Source organism: Balaenoptera acutorostrata, chromosome 9, assembly GCF_949987535.1.
Source record: "Balaenoptera acutorostrata chromosome 9, mBalAcu1.1, whole genome shotgun sequence".
In the NCBI taxonomy this organism is placed as follows: Eukaryota; Metazoa; Chordata; class Mammalia; order Artiodactyla; family Balaenopteridae; genus Balaenoptera; species Balaenoptera acutorostrata.
This window is the reverse complement of record NC_080072.1, coordinates 67,722,278-67,747,454: the sequence shown is the minus strand read 5'-3', so window position 1 is coordinate 67,747,454 and position 25,177 is coordinate 67,722,278. Positions and strand designations below refer to the sequence as shown.

The 25,177-nt window shown below is 36.2% G+C and overlaps 1 protein-coding gene across 3 annotated transcripts in view; it reads left to right on the top strand.

The window, feature by feature from the left end:
* GRM5 (glutamate metabotropic receptor 5) overlaps positions 1 to 25,177 on the top strand; it is a 539,179-nt gene that overhangs the window by 178,645 nt on the left and 335,357 nt on the right. The gene's annotated exons all lie outside the window — the stretch shown is intronic.

The following is a 25,177-nucleotide window of genomic DNA, read 5'->3' as shown; positions in this document are numbered from 1 at the left end:
CATGTTGTTTAGCCTCCATGTGTTTGTACTTTTTACATTTTTTTTCCTGTAATTGATATCTAGTCTCATAGTGTTGTGGTAGGAAAAGATGCTTGATATGATTTCAATTTACTTAACTTTACAGAAGCCTGATTTGTGACCCAAGATGTGATCTATCCTGGAGAATGTTCTGTGTGCACTTGAGAAGAAAGTGTATTCTGTTGTTTTTGGATGGAATGCCCTATAAATATCAATTAAGTCCATCTGATCTAATGTGTCATTTAAAGCTTTTGTTTTCTTATTTATTTTCTATTTGGATGATCTGTCAGTTGGTGTAAGTGGGGTGTTAAAGTTGCCTACTATTACTGTGTTACTGTCGATTGCCCCTTTTATGGCTGTTAGCATTTGCCTTATGTATTGAGGTGCTCCTATGTTGGGTGCATAAATATTTACAATTGTTATATCTTCTTCTCGGGTTGATCCCTTGATCATTATGTCGTGTCCTTCTTTGTCTCTTGTAATAGTCTTTACTTTAAAGTCTATTTTGTCTGATATGAGTATTGCTATTCCAGCTTTCTTTTGATTTCCATTTGCATGGAATATCTTTTTCCATCCCCTCACTTTCAGTCTGTATGTGTCCCTAGATCTGAAGTGGGTCTATTGTAGACAGCATATATACGGGTCTTGTTTTTGTATCCATTCAGCCAGTCTGTGTCTTTTGGTTGAGGCATTTAATCCGTTTACATTTAAGGTAATTATTGATATGTATGTTCCTACTGCCATTTTCTTAATTGTTTTGGGTTTGTTTTTGTAGGTCTTTTCTTTCTCTTGTGTTTCCTGCCTAGAGAAGTTCCTTTAGCATTTGTTGTAAAGCTGGTTTGGTGGTGCTGAATTCTCTTAACTTTTGCTTGTATGTAAAGCTTTTGAATTCTCCATCGAATCTGAATGAGATCCTTGCTGGGTAGAGTAATCTTGGTTGTAGGTTTTTCCCTTTCATCACTTTAAATATGTCTTGCCACTCCCTTCTGGCCTGCCGAGTTTCTGCTGAAAGAGCAGCTGTTAACCTTATGGGGATTCCCTTGTATGTTATTTGTTGCTTTTCCCTAGCTGCTTTTAATATTTTTTCTTTGTGTTTAATTTTTTGTTAGTTTGATTAATATGTGTCTTGGTGTGTTTCTCCTTGGGTTTATCCCCTATGAGACTCTCTGTGTTTCCTGAACTTGATAGACTATATCCTTTCCCATGTTGGAGAAGTTTTCAACTATAATCTCTTCAAATATTTTCTCAGACCCTTTCTTTTTTTCTTCTTCTTCTGGGACACCTATAATTTGAATGTTGGTGTGCTTAATGTTGTCCCAGTGGTCTCTGAGACTGCCCTCCATTCTTTTCATTCTTTTTTGTTTATTCTGTTCTGCAGCAGTTATTTCCACCATTCCATCTTCCAGCTCACTTATCCGTTCTTCTGCTCAGTTATTCTGCTATTGATTCCTCCTAGAGTAATTTTTATTTCAGTTATTGTGTTGTTCATTACTGTTTCTTTGCTCTTTAGTTCTTCTAGGTCCTTGTTAAATGTTTCTTGTATTTTCTCTATTCTATTTCCAAGATTTTGGATCATCTTTACTATCATTACTCTGAATTCTTTTTCATGTAGTTTGCCTATTTCCTCTTCATTTATTTGGTCTTGTGGGTTTTTATTTTGCTCCTTTGCCTGCAAGATATTTCTCTGTCTTCTCATTTTGTCTAGTTTACAGTGTTTGAGGTCTCCTTTCCCCAGGCTGCAGGGTCGTAGTTCCTTTTGAATCTTTTCTCTGCCTCCAGTGGGTGAGGTTGGTCTAGTGGCTTGTGTAGGCTTACTGATGGGAGGGACTGGTGCCTGCGTTCTGGTGGCTGGAGCTGAGTCTTTTCCCTCTGATGAGCAAGGCCGTGTCATGTGGTGTTTTGGGGTGTCTTTGAGCTTAGTATGACTTTAGGTAGTCTGTGTGCTCATGGGTGGGTTTGTGTTCCTGTCTTGTTTGTTGTTTGGTGTGAGGTGTCCAACTCTGGGAGCTGCTGGCAGTTGGGTGGAGCTGTGTCTTGGATTCAGATAGAGGCCTCCATGAGAGCTCTCGGCAATTAACCTTCCCTGGGGCCGGGTATTCTCTCGTGGTCCAGCATCCTGGACTCTGTGCTCCCACCCCAGAGCCTCAGGCCCAACTTCTGGTCGAGGGACCAAGACCCCTTAAGTTGCTTGTGTCAGCAATAAAGGAGATTTAAAGAAAAAAAAAAAAAGACTAACAAAACCCCAGACAAATGGTAAAAAGTAAAATCAAACAAACGGAAACAGTAATAAGGAAACACTCACACAAAAGAATCAAAAACAGAACCAAATAAATCAAAAAGCAAGAGAACAACCAGACAAACAAAAGAACCCAAGAATGATATGTATAACTGATTCACTTTGTTATAAAGCAGAAACTAACACACCATTGTAAAGCAATTATACTCCAATAAAGATGTTAAAAAAAAAAGAACCCAAGAATGAAATCAAACAATTAAAAAGAAAACTGACAAAAACACAAAAACAAAAAAACAAAACCAGAATGCCAACTGAAGAATGAAAGAAACAAAACAAACTGACAGAAATGATAAAAAAAAGAAAAAGAGAAAGATGAAAGAAGACAGACAACAGAAAAACAATATAGAAATAGAAATAGAAAAAAAAAATAGAAAATATATTAAAGAAAAAAAATAGACAAAACCCCGGAGAAATGGTAGAAACAAAATCGAACAAACAAAAACAAAAACAAGGAAACACACACACGTAAAAGAAACAAAAACAGAGCCAGATAAAACAAAAAGCAAGAGAACAACCAGACAAATAGAAGAACTCAGAAATGAAATCAACCAATTAGGATTAAAACTAACAAAAACACATACCCTAAAAACAAAACCAAAGCAGCGTGCCAACTGAAGAATAAAGCAAGGAAACAGAACAAACAAATAAAAATGATTTAAAAAAATAATAAAATAAAATAAAAAGGGAAAAATACAGTACAACAGAAAAGCAAAGTAGAAATGAAAATATTAAAAAATATATGTATATTAAAGAGAAAGAAGAAAAAATAAGGGAAAAAACACAGAACAACAGAAAAGCAAAGTAAAAATAGAAATATATAAAAAAATAAAAAATAGAAAATATGGTATAAAACACAGAGATTCCCAAAAGACTAAAAAAAAAAAACACTAAAACAACAACAAACAAGGAAACAAAAAAAAAGAAAGGAAAAAAAAAAGTCAGAACCAACAACAGAATGAATCAAAACATAATAAAATTAATAGTAATAATTATGTTTCCCTGGGGTCTCCACTATAAGTGTCCTTGTACACGCCGTGAGCCACAGCCCACCTCCGCCCCCACAAGAAGCTCTTCTCTGCCTCTGGGCTGGTCTCTGGACCTGCTGTGGGCCCTGTTCGGACCACTCAGGCTCTGATCTGGCCCAGTTCCTGCATGTGCTTGTCCTCAAAGTCCACAGCTGCCAGAGCTAGACAGTGTTCTTTTGTGGGAGCACTCATTGTCTGCTCAGATATTCCATAGACGCGTTGTCTACCTAGCTGATTGTGGGGATTTAATCTGCAGCTTGTACAGCTGATGGAAAGATTTTCGATCTTCTTCCTTAGTCACCCCATCCCTGGGGTTCAGCTTCGGTTTTATCCCCACCTTTGCTTGTGGTCCACTTACAGCAGTCTGGTCCTGAGGCTGCCTTGGAGCTCTTGGGTCGCCCCTGTGAGAACCGGGCACAGAGGTGGTATGACTGCTTGGATCACAGGAGCCCCAGTGGTGCCAAATGCACAGGGAAGCCAGTGGCCACAGGCACAAGAGATATGGCCCTAGTGACGGCCTTTTCTGGCACCTGGCATAAGACGTGTGAGGGCCAGCTCTGAGGGGGCTTTTCTTATTGCTCAACAGCCAGTGGGCTAGAGAGCCAGCCCTGAGCGGGCTTCTTTTATTGTTGTTGGCAGGCGCTGGAGTGTGGGGAAATAATGGTTACAGTAGTGGCTCCGCCCCCTGTCTTTGACTCAGCAGTAGCACCCTGCTTTCATGGCAGTCCCGTCTTCCTCCATAGGCATTCCCTGCTGCCGATTTCCTCCCTCCCATCCCCTCAGTCTGTCTCCCCACAGCCAGCAGCATTTCTCACTCTGGGCCTGTTCTGCAATCCCCACGCACCAGCTCCCAGCCCCCTTGCACACCTGTGAACACACGTCCCGGTCTGGGGCACATAGGGCCACAGTACGGACTGTCTGTGTATTTCTCACTCTGTCCCGTCTGCCATAGATTGGCCACTTCACCCTCTTCTGACAGCCTCAAATGCTTCCCTTCTATCCCAATTGATTTCCCCGTTGGAGAGGGGGTTTCCCCAAATTCGGGAACCTCTCCTCTGCTTCAGCTCCCTGGCCCCGGGGTGCAGGTCCCATCCCACTTCCTCTCCTACCCCTTCTCCCTCCTTTTTTCCATCCTACCCAGTTATGCAGGGATCTCTGTAGTCCTTTCTGGTGTTCAAGGTCTTCTGCTAGTTTTCCGCCGGTGTTCTGTGAGAATTGCTGCATCTATAGGTGTATTCCTGATGCATCCATGTAGAGAGATGAACTCCACATCCACCTACTCCTCTGCCATCTTGAATCCCCCCCTGCCTTCCTTTTTGAACTTTAAGTTTTATGAAATAGTAGCCAAATTCCAGTCTGCTTCTTTTACCATATATTGTATTGAATTATTATTTCCATTTTTAAGTGAGCATTTCTTTCTTTCTTTTTTTACTTTAATGTAGACTTCTCATAGTCATGGGCTGTCTCAACTTTCTGTATATGCATCTCAGTGCCCAGGGCCTCCCAATGTAAATGCTCAATAAATACTTACTGTTTAATTTCTGATCTGTCCATCTTTCAGCTTATTGTCATTTAATGGAAGGCTTTAAGATTAAAGCACTGTAATAGCATGCCTTGTCCTATAAAGATAGATCTGATTACCTTAAAATATCTTATATGGTCTATTTTGCTTTCATTAATATTCAGAATATAATTAACATATGAAATTATTTTGATCTATTCTAAAAGATTTCCCATTTAAAATATAGAGGTGCTTTTTTCTTTCATTTTAAATTGAAGTATAGTTGATATAAAAATATTAGTGTCAGGTGTATAACATAGTGAATTAACATTACAACTTGATCACCACAATAAGTCTAGTAACCATCTGTCACCATAGAAAGTTATTACAATATTACTGACTGTATTCCCTATACTATACCTTATATCCCCATGACTTATTTATTTTATAACTGGAAGTCTGTACCTCTTAATCTCCTTCATCTATTTTGCCCAACATCCCACTGCCTCCCCTCTGGCAACCACTAGTTTTTCTCTATATCTATTCATCTGTTTCTCCCTTGTTTTGTTTGTTCATTTGTTTTGCTTTTTAGATTCCACATGTACGTGAAGTCATATGGTATTTGTCTTTCTCTGCCTGATTTATTTCACTTAGACCTCTAGGTCTATCCATGTTGTTGCAAATGGCAATTTTTCATTCTTTTTTATGGCCGAGTAGTATTTCAGCATGTATGCATGCATGTGTGTGTGTGTGTGTGTGTATGTGTGTGGGTATATCTTCTTCTTTATCCATTCATCTATAGATGGACACTTAGATTGCTTCCATATCTTGGCTATTGTAAAGAATGCTGCAAAAAATATAGAGGTGCATGTATCTTTTTGAATTTTTTTGTTGTTGTTTTCTTCAGATAAATACTTAGAAGTGGAATTGCTAGATGATCTGGTAGTTCTGTTTTTAATTTTCTGAGGAACCTCCATATGGTTTTCCATAGTGGCTGCAGGAATTTACAGTCCCACCAACAGTGCACGAGGGTTCCCTTGTCTCCACACCCTTGCCAACACTTGTTATTTGTTGTCTTTTTGATAATAGCCGTTCTGATGGTTGTGAGGTGATATTTCATTATGGTTTTGATTTTCATTTCCCTTATGTTGAGTGATGCTGAGCATCTTTTCATGTGTCTGTTGGCCATCTACATATCTTCCTTAGAAAAATGTCTATTCTGGTCCTTTGCCCATTTTTTAATCTGATTTTTGTTTATATTGAATTATGTGAGTTCTTTATATAATTTAGATATTAACCCCTTATTGGATATATCATTTGCAAATAAATTCTCCCATTTAGTAGGCAGCCTTTTTGTTTTGTAGATAGTTTCCATCACTGTGCAAAATCTATTTAGTTTGATGAAGTTTCATTTGTTAATTTTGCTTTTGTTTTCCTTGTGTGAGGAAACAGATCCAAAAAAATATTGCTAAGACTAATATCTAAGAGCATACTGCCTGTGTTTTCTTCTAGGAGTTTTATGGTTTCTGGTCTTACAAAATATAGAGGTTTTTTTTTTTTAATTATTATTATTTTTTTTTTGGCCATACTGCATAGCATGTGGGATCTTAGTTCCCCAACCAGGGATTGAACCTACACCCCTTGCATTGGAAGCACGGAGTCTTATCTACTGGACCACCAGAGAAGTCCTAAAATATAGAGGTTTTGAAGGAGAAAAACATTGCAGCTTCACCTTAAGTTATCATGAATTTACCATTTAGAAGACTCAGTTTGATAAAATGCAAATTTTAAATTATCCCTGATTTCTATAATTTCTCTGTATTATAATTCTTGGATGACTGAATTTATCTCATCATATTGTGTTTGTGCATTGTTTCCTGTATCTTGACATGCTTTTCTTCCTTGGCTATTAATTTTATTTCTCATTATTCTTTGCATAAATGATAATATACTGTCTTCTAGAACATGTAGCTCTCATTAGTCGCACAAAGATTTCCAGGAATACCCTGACAATGCTAAATAAAGTTAATTTCTTCCTTTCTGTCCTTCTCATTTTTCTTCTAAGTGATAATGTAGATTTTCCTAATAGCAAAGTGATAATTGGATTTATAAGCTTCTGTGTGGTAAAATGTAAATAGTGTAGATAAATTCCAGAATCCTAATTTCGATTCCTAATATTTATTAGTTTTGTGATCTTCAGCAAGTTATTGAAGTCTTCTGAACTTCAGTTTATGTGTATATGGGATGTAACCATCCTCATTCTCCCATGGTTATTATGGAGTTACAATATGTTTAACTGCCAGTAAAATGCAGGTGAAGTCATTTAGTTTAAAATTATAACCATTGGTTTAATCTCTGTAAATTCTTTTTTAGTAAATAGCATTTTATGTTACTCTGACGAATGAAAATATCACACGGATGAAAGCTTCCCTAATGTGCTAGTGTTGATTTACCTAATTTAGATTGGTTACCTCCTTACTTCAACCCCATATACTAGAATTTTCAGTCTGTAAAGGCTCTCTGTACCTCCTATTCCTCATCTTACTATTGCACTCTGGAGTCTGATCTGTGCTCCACCACCCTCTATGATGCCAAACACTGTTTTCTTCTTAGAAGTGCCTTGTTCTTGTCCATTTCTGCTGCCTGTGTCCTATTTCAGGCCCTTGTCATCTCACAGTTGATTCCTTCAGTAACTTCTTATGAGATCTCTCACTATTCTCACCTCCAATCATCACTACAAACCTCTTCCAGGACAAAAAATAAATAATTTAATACAATTTTTATTCTGGAACATTCCTGCTTGATATGTAAAATGGTTTTGCTGTCTGCTGCATTAGCTTGGAACTCTCTACCTGGCTTTGAAACCTTTCTGTATTTTAGGGCTTTATCCCATTGTTAACCCATATAGACCCCTGTGATTCAGAAAAACCTGATGACAACTACAAACATTATTCATCTCCATTATCCCTCCCTTCAGCTCCATATAAGGTTCTGTTTCATATGTGGAATTCTCTATAATCTACTAAACTATTTACTGTCTCTACCCTTCCTTTGTGGCTTAACTAACATTCTAATACCTCTGTGAAATCATTTATTCCTTTGTCTTATACTTGTTTCTTACTTCGATTAGAATACCAGTTAGGACACTATCATTGTAAACAGATAGGAATTGAAGTCAAACTAGCTTAACAAATAACGGGAATTTACTCAAGTAATGGTGAAAGCCAGGAATGTAGTAGGAGAAACTAACAAATACAACCAGGAGTCCAATATAGACAGATCCACTCCCTTCACCTCTTAATTTCTCTCCTTTTCACGGGGGCATCGTTCGTTCTTTTCATTTCTTCATGAGTCTAGAACCATAGCTGCTGACTACTCTTGGCTCATATTTTTGCAGAGAATAAAGAGATTCCCTATATTAGCTTGAATTTAAAAAAAAGAAATCCAACCAAAAAAAAAAAATCCAGTTTAGGTAACATTTCACCCCTTTAGGCTAATCACTGAGGCCAGAGGGCTGAAGAGCTGTAAGGGTAAAGTAGACTGTACACTCATCTCAAATAAACAGAGAGGCAGGGGAATCTATTGCCAGGAAAAGGGACTATACACAGACATGGCACTAAGGCGCTTCTTGGAAGCTGGGCAGATACCATGTTTGTAGCAACAAGAATAGGTTCTTATTAAACTTAAAACATGACCATGGTCATTTCCTTTTTTTTCATAGCTGGCCTACAATTCCATGAGTTCATGACCCAACATAGTCTTGAATCCTAGGATTATTTCTAAAACGGACTCACTTTTTCAATGCAAAGTTAGGAATAGAAAGGACTCCCATATCAGGGATTTTTCTCAGCCAGAAATGCCCCCTGGAGGCCTGGGAAGATTCAAAGTTATCTTGAGGGACAGAGAGGAAATAAGCCACGCTGGCAGCCTCCGTATGCTTCAGAGAGTAATTTGCTATCCCTGTGTGTTAGGTAATCCCAAGTGGTTTACTACACTGGAGTATCCCAAAGGTATGATTAAAGGATTAGAGTGTGGGGAAACGAGCAGACATTAGTGCAACTGAGTGAAAAAAGCCAACACTTTGGTACTATCCTGGGATTTCATTAGCAGCAAAATGAGGACAAGAGAATTGGACCATGAGTGATTTTATTAAAACACTGGGTAAATCCAATCAAGATGCTTTAGCTATTAAGTTCCCTGTTGACTGTTCTAATTTGCTCTTTGAGGTGCCTACATGGGCAATAGGGATTATGTTTTTAAGAAACATTAAAATGTTGTTACTTTGTAGCAGTACTACTGAACAGTCAGTGTACCACCCTATCTAATGAGCAGCTTTAATTTTACATTTCTTGGAAGAATGCTTGGCAATAGTTGATTGAACATTTTCCAGGTATCTAACTGGAAGTATAAATTGGGAGCCGTAAGTGTTAGCTGAAGAATTGAGAATAGAGGCGACAACACAGGGAGAGTTTCTATTAAGAGGAGCTGGTCATAGACAGTGATGGCAAATACTAGCATGTAAAAAAACAGAACTGATAGAAAAAGAACTTATAAAACTGTGTATGATTAATAATAGCAATACTTGTTGAGGCTTTTTTATGTGCCAGACTTTGTTCTTAGAATTTCACATGCAAAATCACATTTAATCCTTATAACCACTTTATAAGAATTTTATAGATAAGTTAACAAAGACTTAGAAAGACTAAGCAACTTGCCCAAGTACTGAAATAAATGAGAGACGGAGCCAGGATTTGAGCCAGATTTGATTAATTCAAATGGGGTTTAAACTTAATCTAACTTTGGAGCCATTTTCTTAAGGCCTGTTTTGTGACTGCCTATTAGGAACAAAAAACAAACAAACAAAAACAAAAAAACTAAGAAAGAGCTAGGACAGGAAGTAACTTTTGTTGAGTACCTATTTTTGTGCCAGATATTGGGCTGGTGGTTGTCCTACCATATCTGATGTGATTTTAAAAACTGAAGCTCAGAGAAACAGCAAGTCTAAATAGAACAAGGGTCATAGAGGAAATAAAGAAGTTAAAAAGTTCTACTACAAAAAAGCACCAGGCCGGATGATTTCACAGGAGAACGCTAACCAACTTTTAAAGATCAGAAAACCTCAATGTTACTTTAATTATTCCAGAGCATAGAAAAAGAAGGAGGTCTTTTCTATGCTCTGGGCTCATATGCTCTGAGTTGTCTGGGCTCATCTATCTAGGAATCTGCAGATGCAAGATTCAAATTCCATCTATATTGCAAAGGCCAGTGTCTTTTCCAGATACTACGATGCCTCTGACAACAAAATTATAGTCATTTTTATCTTGCCTAAGAATTTGGGTACGTTTCGTGACTGGAAGTTTTGGTAAGCTTCAGAGGGCTGTATTCATTTGCTAGGACAACCACAACAAAGAACCATAAACTGGGTGGCTTAAGCAACAGAAATTTATTTCCTCAGAGCTCTGGAGACTAAAAATCTAAGATCAGTGTGTTAGCAGGGTTGGTTCCTTCTTAGGACCTTACTCCTTGGCTTGTGGATGCCTGTCTCCTCCCCGTGTCCTCACATGGTCTTCCCTCTGTGCATGTCTATGTCCTGATCTCCTCTTCTTAAAAGAATACTGGTCATAATGGATTTGGGACCATCCATCCATATGACCTCATTTTACCTTAATTGCCTCTTCAGAGGTTCTATCTCCAAATGCAGTAACATTCTGAGGCACTGGGGGTTAGGATTTCAACACATAAACTTTCGGAACACACAATTCGACCCATAACAAGGGCAAACAGTGCTCTGGGATCATGACCAAAACTGAACAGTCCATGTAGGATGTAATGTCCACTGCCACCACTTTCAAGTTACCATCGTTTCTCACCTGGACTAACTCACTAACCTCCAAACTAAGCTTCCTGCTTTCTCTCTTATCTAATCTCATATGAAGTAATAATGTGTCAGTGTTTTGTGTTAAAGACCACAAAGCATAATTTCCAAAGACCATCATTCACTTTGTGTTCCATGTGAATGTCAGTACTCTCTGAGCAATATTACCAAGTGGCCCTGCATACTATCATGTCTTTGCTTCCATTGTCCCCATCCTAATTCAGTCCCTTATTACTACTAAATTTGTAATTATAAAACTCTGTTGTTTCTCTCTGGACCATCACTCCACTCTCTTGTCTCATTATTGCTAGAATACTCTCTCTTAAGTGCAGTTCACATAATGTCACTGCTCTCGCAAACCCCTCCTATTGTACCTCTTTATCTGATAGAACAGAGTCTCCCCATTGTGATCCTAGCCTACTTCTGGTCCTCCCTTCTTATAGCCTCTGCAGTGGGAAGACTGGAACTTCACCACACACTTACCCACCTCAGCCTGCCTGTGTCATTCTGTATGCTCCATCTGGAATGCCATCTCCTGACTGCCAAGATCCACTCCTTCTGCAAGGCCCAACTTAAATTCTACTTTATGCACAGGCACTTTCCCGACATATTCAGTCAGAAGTGATATAATCTTCTTCTCTCCACCATCAGACTTTCACCTTTATTGTACTGGATCTTTTTACAAAGGAAGTCTCTATTATTGCCACTGTAAGCACAGTGGCCCTTTAAAAGCCCTGGAGTAACTGAAAATATGACAGATATTGGCTAGCAGAGTCTTAGGAGATTCTATTGGCATAGTCCAGTGTTGGTGCTGGCAATAACTCGTGGAAATATGCACAAGAGAATTGTTAAATTTGCAATAGCCTTTTGTTAAGCATGGCCATTATTAAACATTAAGTTATATTACATAAATTATTTTAAAGAAGTAAAATATCAGAAAATTCTAATGAAAAACATTATTACTAATGATTTGACCACATTTTACTGTTTTCTGTACTCTTTAAGCTATTTACAGCCATAGTATTTATATGGTCAATATACTATATATTGGTATGCCACTGTGCATCTTTTTCCAGCTCCATGTTCAGTCACCAACCGTTGGTAGCTTGAAATTAGTCATAGTGGGAATATTTACACCATGGAAATGGGCACGCTAAAAATCAAGCCTTGAGTTTTATTGTCTAGACTTAAGAAAGTGATGAAGAAAATGTTAATTCAGATTAAACGTAGAAGTGTGTCATGTCTGTAACCACCATGTTGGGAATAGCACAATATAAGAATATAAAGGAATATTCTAGTTTTTGAAACTATTTTCCAATTTAGCAAAGGAGTTACTTGTATCATTGATTGGTGAGCCAAGTTCTGACATACAACTTATTTGGTTTCACTTTCATCAAACATCTTAACATATATAAAATTTTCAGTCACCATTCATGTCAGAAATACACTGGTTAGTCAACTGTAACCATACATTGGCTATTGACAGAAGATGTTGGCAAAATTCAGTGAAGGCATTTTATAATAAAGAGGATTGTATATTTTATTATTTCTAAATTGTGTGCTACATTTATTTTATAATCAGTAAAATTTGTAACACACACACACACACATACCCCTCCAGAGAGGTAGTCGTTAAACATTTACCACCAGATGTCCTTCATGTCATGGGAGTCAAGCAAACTCCTTGTCAAAAGCTAAGAAACAGAGACATTTGCAAATAGTTTAAATAACGCCAGTGTTTTCCCTCTCCTGTATCAGATATCACTTAAGATATCACTTCACATCTTGACTTCACCGATTTCTAGGTCTTTGTTCTTTGTTTTACTCTCGGCCAATGATGCAGTGACCAACTTTACGTGGACTTGAAATAATTGCACATGGGTGCAGCTCAGCAGTGCCTTGCCTCCTGTCTGTGATACACACCTATGACTATCTCCTGAGGAGCTACCTTGCTAAGGCAGCGTGGAGCCAGTTCACGATAAGAAAGAATATGGGAAATAATGCCCTGTGGAGGCAATCTTTAACCATTGGCAAGTAAGAGACTGAGGACATATTCTTCTCCCTTCCTCCTCAACACAGCCTTGAGAATCAGTCTTTATGACCTCTGAAAGATGGTCCCATGAAATGAGCAATCAAACAGCCTCAGTAACCCACTCTTGTATTAGCTTCCTCTCCTTCCCTGTCACTCTTTGTTTCCCTCAGCCTTGCGTTATGGAGGAGCAAGGCTAAGATACTTCTCATAATCATGTGGGGCAGGTGGAGAAAAGCTTGATAACATCTACTTCATTTGACTAAACTAGTCCTTTGAAATAGGGCATAACTAAGCTATTTGCCATTCAAATATAAAAATTAAAATTACCCAGACATCATTGAAGAGGGAAACAGAAGGTGTAAAAGGATGTGTAGTATATAGGTCTCATCACCTGTGTCCAATTAGAAGTAATTTTTCCTTCCTTTGAACTCTAACACCTATGTCCAACCAGTACTTTGTACCTTTATTATGGTATATACATATATATGTATACGTATGTATGTGTGTGTGTATATCATATATGGATATGAATATCTGTCATACTTATACAAACATATATAAAAATGCCTGTCATTATATATATATAGACATTCTTATATCAGCCCCCTCTATATGCTTATTAATATTATATTAACAGACATATTTATTTATGTACCTGCCCCCTCCCCCAGCCTTATATAGTTTTTATTTTTTTATTCATTTAAATAAATGCCTGGACATTGAGTGGGATTCCTCTTAAAGGTATTGAATCTGGGATCAGTGGAAACTGCCTAAGATTAGGAAGCTAGTAAACTGGTCAATCTTCCTCCAACTACCCCCTTTTTTCCTCAGATTAAGCAAGAGTTTTAGTAGCATTTATCAGTATATAAAACCCTGGAGTCAACATACAAATGCTTGCAATTGGGCTTCTTTCTAGAAGAGAGCTAAAATCACAACCCTTGTGGACCCAGGCCAGGAGATTTTTGCCCTTGCTTTAGAACAGATACTCCTTGGGAATTTTTGGTATTTAAAAAAAAAAAAGCAAACAAACAAACAAAACAAAACAATAGTTGGTGACTCTGATTAACAAGGAACTGTACATTTCTTCCCCACAGGGTTCCAATTATTATCAGCAAAACTTTTAATTCTTTTAGAAATATATTTAGTGAGTTTTGTTCTCTTTGGCTTGATGCATATGGTCAAAATGCATGTCTTGTGTCTGGTGGAAAGTTATTGCCATTATTGCAATCTTTTAACAAATGGACATGAGTAACTGGAGGAGGAAAATAAAATCTTGATCAGAATAAGCAGATCTTACAAAGGGTGGAATATCTCAAAAGACCAGCTGATACTTAATATAATGTCTGAGAAATTAGGTGGAACAGATGACTGAATGAGGAGTAGTTACATAAGTAGCAGAATTTCCCACTTTAGTGAAGACTAGTTTTCATAATGTTACCAAACACCTTTCCAGTAACTCTGCATTAAGTAGAATTTCTGACTCTTGAAACATACTTCATTTTACAAAGCAAACTTAGCTTGGGAATTATCCACAAGATTCAGTGATGAAATTTGGAATGGAATGTATATTGAGAAATGGAAAATGGAATTTGAAATGGAGTATATATTGAGAAACAGAAAATTGAAATTTGAGCAAGCACGTGTAAGAAAAATGAATAAAATGGCTAAAACTCTCTTTATAATTATTACAACTTAATAAAACAATGTAGGAGGCAGATCTAAAATCCCACTTTGTGGATCCTGTGTATATTATATTATAGATAAAGAGACAAATTCACAGAGACCATGCAGGTGATAAGTTGAAGAACAAGATTTCAAACACTATCTCCTCACTCTGTCCAAGGCACAGGTTACTAAACTGTGCTGCCCTTCCTCATAGGTCTTATCTAAGTCCAGTTCTAGCCCTTTTGGGTCACAATGAATGCAGAGTAGCTTCAATACCAGAGCTTCTTTGCACAGCTATTCATAGTCACTGCTCAATAATAATTTATGAATGACAAGTCAATGAACCTTGAGGGCTATGCTAAGTGAAATAAGTCAAGCAGAAAAACACAAATACTGTATGATCTCACTTCTTTGTGGAATAAAAAAGCCAAGCTTATAGACACAAAGAGTAAATTGGGGGGTTGCCCAGGGCTGGGAACATGGGGAAAATGGAGAGATGTTGGTCAAAACATACAAACTTCATCTTATAAGTTCTAAGAATATCATATACAACACAATGACTGTAGTTAACAGTACTGTATTGTACACATGAAAGTTGCTAAGAGAGTAGATCATAAATATTGTCACCAAAAAAAATCACGTAACTATGTGAAGTGATGGATAGGTTAGCTAACCTCACTGTGGTAATAATTTCACAATAAATATGTATATCAAATCATCACATTTGCACCTTAAATTTACACAATGTTATATGTCAATTATATCTCTATAAAGCTGGTGAAAAGGTCAGTACTCATCTTCTAAAATGCATTTATTCAACAAATACTTAGGCCACCAAGGCTCTGGAGAAAAAAGGGTAATTAATTAAGATGTGATCCCTTTTGTTGATTAGCTCACAGCCTCTTAGAAAGTCAAACTAATAAATAATTACAATAAAACATGAAAAATCTTGTGACATTGACGTGAGGGTTGGCAATGAGAGCACAGTAGAGGATATCTACTTTGAATTAGGGCACTAGAGAATTCTGTCACTTTCAGCTGAGTCTTGAAGTATGAGCAGGAATTAAACAGAAGAACATCTCAAGAACAAGGAGTGTTGTGAAATTTAGAGATGTGAAAAAGCATGGTGTACTTGGTAGTCTATATATTCTTTGGTATGGCTGAAGAATGTGCCGTATATTCAATACATAAAGAAAAGGCAAGCTGTGAGGCTGGAGAAAGAGCCTAGATGATAGATAATAAAAGTCCTGGATGTCATAGAGTGTCCTAAGTAGTTTACATTCTACCCTGAAATGTACAGGATATAAAGCTTCTCTTTATATATATAATTCAGTACTCTCTAATAAAGATATAATTCTAGCCATGTGTATGATTTTAAGAAAGGGTAAAAAGACAAGTGAAATTAATTTTTAAACCACATTTTATTTACCCCAATACATCCAAAACTTTGTCATTTCAACACGTAATCAATATTATAAAATATTAATGGGATATTTTACATTGTTTTTTTCATACTGTCTTTGAAATCTATTTTGTTTTTATGCCGACAGTGTCTCAATTTGAACTAGCTACATGTCAAATGCTTATTTGCCACATATGGCCAATGGCTGCCATATTGGACAGCAGAGGTCTTATCTACAGATGACCGTCACTAAGGCCATAATCCTAGAACACAGCATGGTTGACCCCCTCCCGAATGGAGCTCAGAATTTGGCAACATTAACAACAGCACAGCCATTACACTACACTTCAGTTCCTTCTACTCATTTCTGAATCCTCCAGTGAATGATGGTCCAGACAGATATTTCCAAAATGAGTTCCTCCTCTCAATACTGTGGTAGTCACTGAGTTCTTCCAGAGGGATTCTAGCAACCACAGAACCCACACAGTGCAGCTCTAAACTGGAGAAGGTTGTGGCAGAGGCCACGAGCTGCTGTCAAAGAAGTTACTTCTTTTGAGCAAAGGCTGTCAAGCGTGAGCGGTTTTGGCTGCGCGGCAAAGGATTTTCTGCCTTCAGCTGGTGATGAGTGAATTTCTGGGTTGTCATTAGATCCAGTTAGAATCGAGGATCAGAGGTGACTAGTGAAATAAAACAGAGGCACAGTGAAAAACTCACCAACCTACCCGACCCATTGACACACAGTTCCGTACAGAGATTTGTCCTTTCTGTGGAAATGGAATCTCTCTTAATGAGACATGCACTGCAGCAGGTTTCAGCTCTGAAGTTGACAGCTTACAAAGAAAACAGAGGAAGTTGAATCCTGGAAGGTTAGAGTGGGAATTTGGGTCATAGCTTCTGTCTCAACTTTTTATTTTCCTCTAGGAAGAATAGCCAGAAAAGAATCAAGGCAAAAACACCATTTTTTTTAGGAGATTAATAAAGTGATATGTTGTCACTTGGCAAATCTCAATTTAAGCTATAGTAACAAGTATTTTAATAATTAAAATACTGTATAATTTTAAATATAAAAATCAAGTTTTTCCGTTCCCGCTGTCCCTCTGAAGTCCTTCCTCCCTCCACAGCGAAGATTTAGCTAAGTAATTAGTAACACGTGTATGGCGGGCGTGTCTGTTTCCGAAAGCCTCCTCTTATTTTACAGGTCTTTGTCTATAGAAAAGCTACAGTTAAGCATTGTATATTTTGTAGAAAGACTCTGATATTTAAATATCAATTCTCAGTAATGATATGGATCGGATCATTTAGTGCTAAATCATACATGTCTATAATATTTCTAGTAATTGGGCAAAAAACGTATTTGTTAAATACTATGTTTGCTTAGATGAATTCAATTTGGTAGTATCTGGCATTGGATTCAAATGAAATACTTAGTGGTGGGTGAGCACCTTTGGAAGGACCACAGAACTAAATTGAGCAATTCCCTCTCAGTGCTTCAAGGGTAATAATCTACTGTAGGAAAAGAGCATGGGCTTTGAAATTTAACAGATGAAAGACGAAATTCCAGCTCTTCTGTTCACTAGCAATCAGTTATTTGGCAAATTCTCTCAGCATAAACTCTCTGTTTAGAAATGTGGAAAATAATAGCTACCTCATAGGATTGGTTGGTTTAAATAATAATAGTAAGAGTTACTATTATGACTATTTTTATTTGAAGTGACTAGTACAGTACTTGGTACATATTATTAACCTTTCACCAGTTAATTCCACAAGATCTAGATAAATGTTGTTGTTGATGATGATGATGGTGATTAAAACTATCAGGTACTGTGAGTGCTTACTCTGCCCCATGTTCTGGTCTAAGCACTTTCCCTAAGGTACCCCTCTCTAGAAATAAGCAAACAAAATCCCTCCTTTGATTTCCACATTCTCTCCCAATTACCATCATACTTCTTTGCTCTTCTTCACTGCCAAACATCTCTCAAAAAAGTTGTACAAATATACTGTCTTCACTCTCTTGACTCCTATTACACACAGTCTACTCCTTTATGGCTTTGACTGTGTTGCCAAAATCAGTGGATTTTTTCCACTATGCATCTCACTTTAATAGTCACACTGTTAATGTCCAAAAGAAAGTAAAAGCACGTTGTTATTTTCGTTCCCATAACAATACGTTCTCTTGGTTTCTTCTTCTCCATTGTCTTTGTCAGCTTTGCCTTCTCAATTAATGCATAAATATTTGAATTCTTTAGGGTATAATCAGAGCTCTCTTCTTTCACATCCTACACTTTCATCTATTACTGTTGCTATCCATATTCTGATGATCCCAAATAGTTCCAATTTTAACTTCTATTTTCTGAGCCGGAATGTCCTTATTCAATTTCCGATTTGGCATTTCTACTTGGCAGAAATTTTAAAGTAAATTAAAAATAAATTCTAAAACTTGATTTTTTCTCAAAACTTGATTCTTTTTCAATTTTGTCTTTCTCAGTTCAACACAATTGTATGAACTAGAGTTATTGGAGGGACTAGATATCACAACTTTTGATTCCAAGGTTCAGCAACCTACATTACTGAACCAAAGATGACACTCATACTTGCTGTAATTGACATGTGTGACAGTTATAACTCTCATATATTTTTATTTCATTGATTTGATTTCATGTCATCTGCCATGTATGAATTTGAATGGTCAACTTGCACCTTTGCGCTGAAGATCAAACTTCTTTTTCTAGCCCCATTCCTGGTAGCCAAAAGAAAAATTCAGCAACATAGTATACCACTCAGTAATGCACTTGGCACTTACTTTTCTGACAATATCTAATATCCCTGGTTAGTATTCCCATAAATAATATTTTTATATGTAGTTCAAAATCCAAGTTACTAAGTTATGCTCTACTAGCTTTATTTTTCTGAATTCATTATTGGAGTGTTGCTCAAATGTTGCTTACATACTCCATGCCTGGTGTAGTGCCTAAAGTGAATTCGCTAAATGAAATCCTTCTAGTACTTCCAATAATAAAACACCCTGGATGAGATTCAGTAATGTCCTGCCTCACACTGAGTACTCTGCTATGTGGGTCATGTCATAGAAAAACTCGAGGGTAAAATATGAAAAAAAAAAAAAAAAAAGGAACCAAAACTTGGAAATCTGTTCGTTAGCAAAGATTTTCATGGCAAAGGCATTTGCCATAATTTGTGGAGTCTTGATGAGAGTATATGATATATTTATATATAGTTTTGTTGTGAGGATAGAAACACCTACCTTGAAGAACTTTGTTGTCTAGTGCCAGGAAGTAAACATAAACAAATGAATGCAATATAGAGTTTGAAATTGCCATACTCATTGTACATGTGGCTATATTGGGAAAAGACATACATTTTTGAAAAAGGAAACATCTTTATAAAGAGACAGTAATAAAATAAGAAGAGGTGTTTATCTCTCTAGCTTTTCTCCCTCCTGGCTGTTTAACTAACCACTAGCTTAACTAGGACACAGCACACTCAATATGGGCAGTTTTGGCTAAGATCCCTTGATGAACACTTATGGCCCCATGAAAGGATGGGAAGTGGTGATGACACTGACTGATTAATCCTGCCCACACATATTTTAGGGGGATGGTATCATGCCAGGCAGTAACTCCAATGAGGAATGGCAGCATTTTCCTTCACTAGTAGTTGTCAACAAAATACACTGTTTATAATAGCAACAGGATATTAGGAGTAAAAGCCATTTGGAATGTATTTATAAATTATTATTTATATTGAGAATCTTAATTTCCTTTTTGAAAAAAAAAGACAATTTGGGTCAAATAAAAGGGAAAAAAAACTCTAATGTGGAAGGCCAAGCTCAATAGTTTTTTTAAAAGTGAATTAAATTTCCTAAAGTGAATACTTTCTGAAAGAGTAGTTTTTACATTTTTTTAGCATCCACTTGATGATTGTATTTGAACAAATAAATTAACTCTTCCAAAATTTTACTCTTATCTTTCTGTACCATATTTTCTGTTCAAGAAATCCCTGAATAACTATTATGTGATGATACATAGTTAAATGAGTGCATTTAGTACTCTCAAGGGGCTTACAGTTCTGGAAAATAGAATATACAAATATATCCCAAATATAATAAATAAATATATAAAGCAAGTAACATAAATATATGTACAGAATATAGAATACAGAATTTATATTTCGAATTAAGTCTAATACATTATAATACTTAGCACCATAACTCATTATCTGACTCTGGGAAATCTCCTTAGGAGTCCTCTAATGAAACACATTATATGAAGTGGATTATGTTTTCCTAAGGAAAAAAAAAATTAATATCATGGGTTATAGTTTTAATCAAATTCTCAGTATCAAATAAATCATTAGTATGATCAGCCTTGTCATAAAGGTGAAGGAGGGACTTCCCTGGCGGTCCGGTGGTTAAGAGGTTAAGACTCTGTGCTTCCACTGGAGGGGGCCCGGGTTTGATCTCTGGTGGAGGAACTAAGATCCCATACGGTTAAAAAAAAAAAAAAAAGTGAAGGAACTACAATTGTAAACTTTTCTAGCAATTATAAGTAACAAAAATTATGCCCTTCAGTATTATAAAATAGATCACTAGGCTAAAATGTGTAAATATCTAGAGTCTCCACGTGCCTAGTATCATACCTGTACGTAATTAATTAATCCTTGAAAAGCATGGTGGAGTATGTCAGTTTAGTTCCACAAGCATCGCTAGGTGGCGCTATGGAGAAGATGTGGTCTATATCCTAAGTAAGTTACAGTCTGGGCAATTGAGTTGAACCAGAAAGAATGGGTAAGATTTCAACATAAAGAAATGGGAAAAGGGTATTCCAAGTAGAAAGAACATCATGAATAAAAGTAAATAAGTGGGAACATGTGAGACATCTGAGCTACACATGAAAGAGCATAATAAGAAGTAAGACCACCCCCTCCAAAATGAGACATAGGAGATGATAAGAGGTAAGTTCCCAAGTAAGTTTCTATGAAGGGAATAATGAGGGTCTGATTATGGTGGGAGAAGTAAGAGTACAATGGAAAAAAGGAAACGAATGTCAGAGAAAGGAAAATTATTATCTTTTTAGTATGATTCTATTAATTTAATTTTTATTCTTACAATCAGTTTCTTCAACACACATATTTATAAATTTGAGCCATATCTCCAATAGATATTTTGCCAGAAAAATACCTCATTTACCAGATGTAGCCTATCTATGTTGCCATTCTTTATTATCTTTATCCAGAAGTATGTTTAAGCCGCAGTAGCACAGTATTTACTGAAAGTGAATTGGTGTCACCTGAAATAGCAGTGGTCTATGGTTATGCATTGCATACTAAAGGATTGTTCCATGCCTGTGCCTTTAAACATAAAGTGCAAAGAATCTCTCTTAGGTTAGAAGAAAGATTTAAAGTTATTCTTTAGCAAGTCTTGTTTGCATTGTGTACTTTGTAGGCACAAATGGAGTCAGATGCTTCCAGATCCCAGCTGACATAATACAGGTCAAATAGTACTAGTGAAAGCAACTAGCTTTAAATAGCATTTGAGTTTAAAATATTAGAATCTCTTATTATCCAGGGGAACATTGAAGCCATTGGAAAAAACTCTAGATGTTCTGACTGTTTTGACTGTTGTACAATTCTGTCTTTCAGATTTTAAGTGGAATAATATTACATAATCACTCAATAGAGTGATACATTCTAGACACAAATGTTGCAATTCTGATGACAGGTAGAATAATTAATTGCACAAATATTTTCATCTGGCAAATTCCCACTTGGTGCTGATTACTTAGTACCACTCATTCGTTCACTTATTTTTTTACTCAACTTGTGTTAGTTATCTTCCAGGCCCCTTTGAGGAATTAAGAATACACAAGAGAATAATATTTATGTCCCAAAGGTATACAGTCTTATAGGAGCAGACACAAGTAAAGACAATTTTCTATTGTAAGATCAAATGAGGAACGTAGGAAGGGATACATAGGTTGGGCAGACTTTACAGAGGAATTCCTTGAGCTTGATATTAAAGGAACAGTAAGTAGAAGGTGATTTGACAGGAGGAAGGAAAATTAACTGGACTTTTTAATTTTAATTTAGATGTGACATCTTGTTGAAAACCATCTCAATTGTAAAGTCTGTCTGGCATACTAGAAATGACTAATATGATTTTAAGTAGAGCATCTGCTCTTAGAATAAATGTGAATTAAGCATTCTGCCATGGCTTAAGGATTGGTATTTTTCATGATATAAGAAAAAAAATAACCTTGATCCTATTTTACATTTTTATCCATTAGGCTCTCATTCTGTGGTTGAAATGGGAAAAAAAAATGCGTACAATATAGCCAAATCTAACTGATGTGATAGAAACATAGAACCAAAATAAAGTGATATCTAAGTAATTGTTTGAGATAAAATTTGATTCTGATCAATTTTGCTCTATAATAATACTGTTTACAAAATTAGCTACCCCCAAGTTCTCAAGTTATTTTCATTACAGAGATTGTATTTTAATAATTGCATGTGAGTATATCTCACCAGAAATATACAATGATATCTAAAAGTTATAAATTAATATTTACCCTTACATTTGATTTAAGGAAATTATAGGAAAATTTTATCCTATCAGCATGCTGAATTTCTTTATTCAGTAATGTTCACCTGGCATTCCATTTAAAATTTTCCATATCTCTCTCCAATTTCAATAACTTTTAAGTCTGTTATTTAAAATTTTTTCATCAAACTTGTACTTTAATATTTTTCAAAACCATGTCATGCAGAATGGCTTAAAGTAAGAAAGAGCACTTTACGTTCTTCTTTTCTGGTTTTCACCTTCATATTTCTAAGTAGTATGAATATATGCTTACTTTTTTAATTCCTACTTTTTAATTTATGGAAAGTAGACATCTCTTAATTCACATATATTCTTATTTCTTCTCAATATAATTGTATTATTAGATTAATCTCATATTTTTCAGATTCAAATAATTCTGTTAATCATCTCTCTTTTGTTTTCTGTATATCTTGACTTCCAAATAGTGAGTGGAGTATTTTAATATCCTTCCCTTTCTCATCAACTCTCCCTGCTTCCACATCTCAACCTAAAATCTTCCTCTGTTGTAATTTTCATTGGAAAGACTGGTAACATATATTTTCTATTGCATAATAAGTTTTCTACCTTGCCTATATGTGGACTTATACAGTTGAAAATTAATAATTGACATTTGCATCATTACAATTATAGTGTGAGCTAAGAGTCAAGTCGGACTACGATTACATTTTCTTCTCTTAATTCCAAGCCACAGACCCTCTGCTACTTAAAGAAGAATGTCTAATAGATTCCTTCTTACTTTTGCCAGATGTTTAGTTGAAGCCACAGACTAGTTTCATATTTTACACCATATCTTCCTTTCTCTATCACCTTTGTTTCCTTGTTGGAAAAATAAATCTTTGCTTCCTCGCCTTTTTTCTCATTCTATACAGTGCTTGAAATCTATTTCATTTTCTTCAAGAAGCCTATGAAATTTTTATAGTTTCTCCTTTATTTTTAAATATACAATTCTAAAATGTAGTCATTATATCAACTACTGAAAATCTAAACACTTCAAGCTTCCCAATTTTATTGGAATACATATTCCCATTTTTAATTCCCAACTTAGAATGGGTTTCTTTTATTAACTCAAAATTAGTAGTCTGCAGAAATTTTTATGTTGCACATATATTGCAACTGTTTCCTATTTTAATTTTAAAGAATAATTCTTGGGCTTTGCTCTAACAAAATCATATTTCCCCCATTAGTTTAAGCTTATTTTTTAGTCTAATGTTCAGTATTAATGCCATTTGCTCCATGATTTGTTTTAGTTGCTCCAAGAGAGGGCATCTTAACTTTGTCTAGAATATTCTTTATAACCCCAATATGTGCAATTAATTAGGTTCAGGCTATCTATAAGATATTTTACATACATAAAATATAATATACAAAATACTCATATATTAGGCAGTGTTATCTGTGATTTTTAGGTGATAAAGCTGAGATTTAGAACAACCCAAGCTAAATTAGAACTCAGATCTCTCTAATAACAAAGTTCTCTATTGCAAGCTGCTTCTATATATAACTTACTGTATAAGCAAAAAAAAAAATGTTAAAGCAAGGCTGTTGGGGAGGTGCTAAAGATTATAAATCTGTCAGGTATTTTTTGTTGCTTAACTATGAATATATTGAGAATTTTCATTATTGCCATCACAATCACTATGCACCTAATATCAAATTATTTATCCAAATGCCCCAGCGTTAATTAAAGCATCAAGTGCAGGGTAGTCAATTGAAAAATAGAGTTGGCTAAAAGTAATCAGAAAATAATAGATTACTCAGGTTAGGGTAAGACTAATAATTTAGTCCCCTTTGCACATTTTTTCAGGAAGAGCCCTTTAACCTTTGTTAATTGCAAAATAACTACATCGCCTACCTGCCATCATCATAGAGGTTTCTTGTTGCTTTAATTCTGGAGAAGAAGGAAAGATGCAGCTGGGCCTACCAGTGTTTTTGGCTGGGACTCAAGCTGGCCTGCTCTGCTTTGCCCTTTACATTTTGTTCATGAGGATAAACCTACGCGAAAGCCCACCCTCAAAGTCTGAGGCTCTCATTTGCAACAAGGCACCCCTGCTAAGATGGAGCACACACAGGGCCAGGAGGGAGAGGATAGATTTTCAAACCAAGACTCTGCCATCTACTTGTTAAACGCGAACTTCAGTTTTATCATCTGCGAAGGGAAGATAATAGTACCTTTATCACAGAGTTGGTGTAAGGAGCGTGAGCTCAGATATATGAACTAACCTTCCAAACATCAAAATGTTACATGAGTAGAGTTATTTATAAATTATCTCTATTATCGTCATACAGTGAAATGTATGCAATCGAATGACTTGTACTTCCTTATTCATTTGAGATTAACTCCTCCTGAAAAAATGCCATTTCCTAGGTCTAGTTGATTGCTAGGCCACTTACATCCCACAGCTTGGTTGTCTTGTAATAGTCTCCTATATTTCTCAAATCAATCGCCCTTACCCACCTAATCTTTTGAAAACTCAGAAAATGAACCCGTCGTGATTTATAGGGCCTCAGAAGGCTCCCAAAATATCTAAACTTGAAGCATCATGACCTTTAAATAGGAAAGAGAAATGCAGATATAATTGGGCTTCTGAGTCTCGTAAAAGTCAGCCGTAGAAGAGTGGAGGGGGCAGATTCTGCACTCTTAGACAGATCTGTGAATGGAATGGAACTTTCCACCTACTGGGGTTATTAACTCTGGGCAACTGTAAACCTAACTGCTTCATCTGTTTTCTTATCTGTAGAAGGAGGTC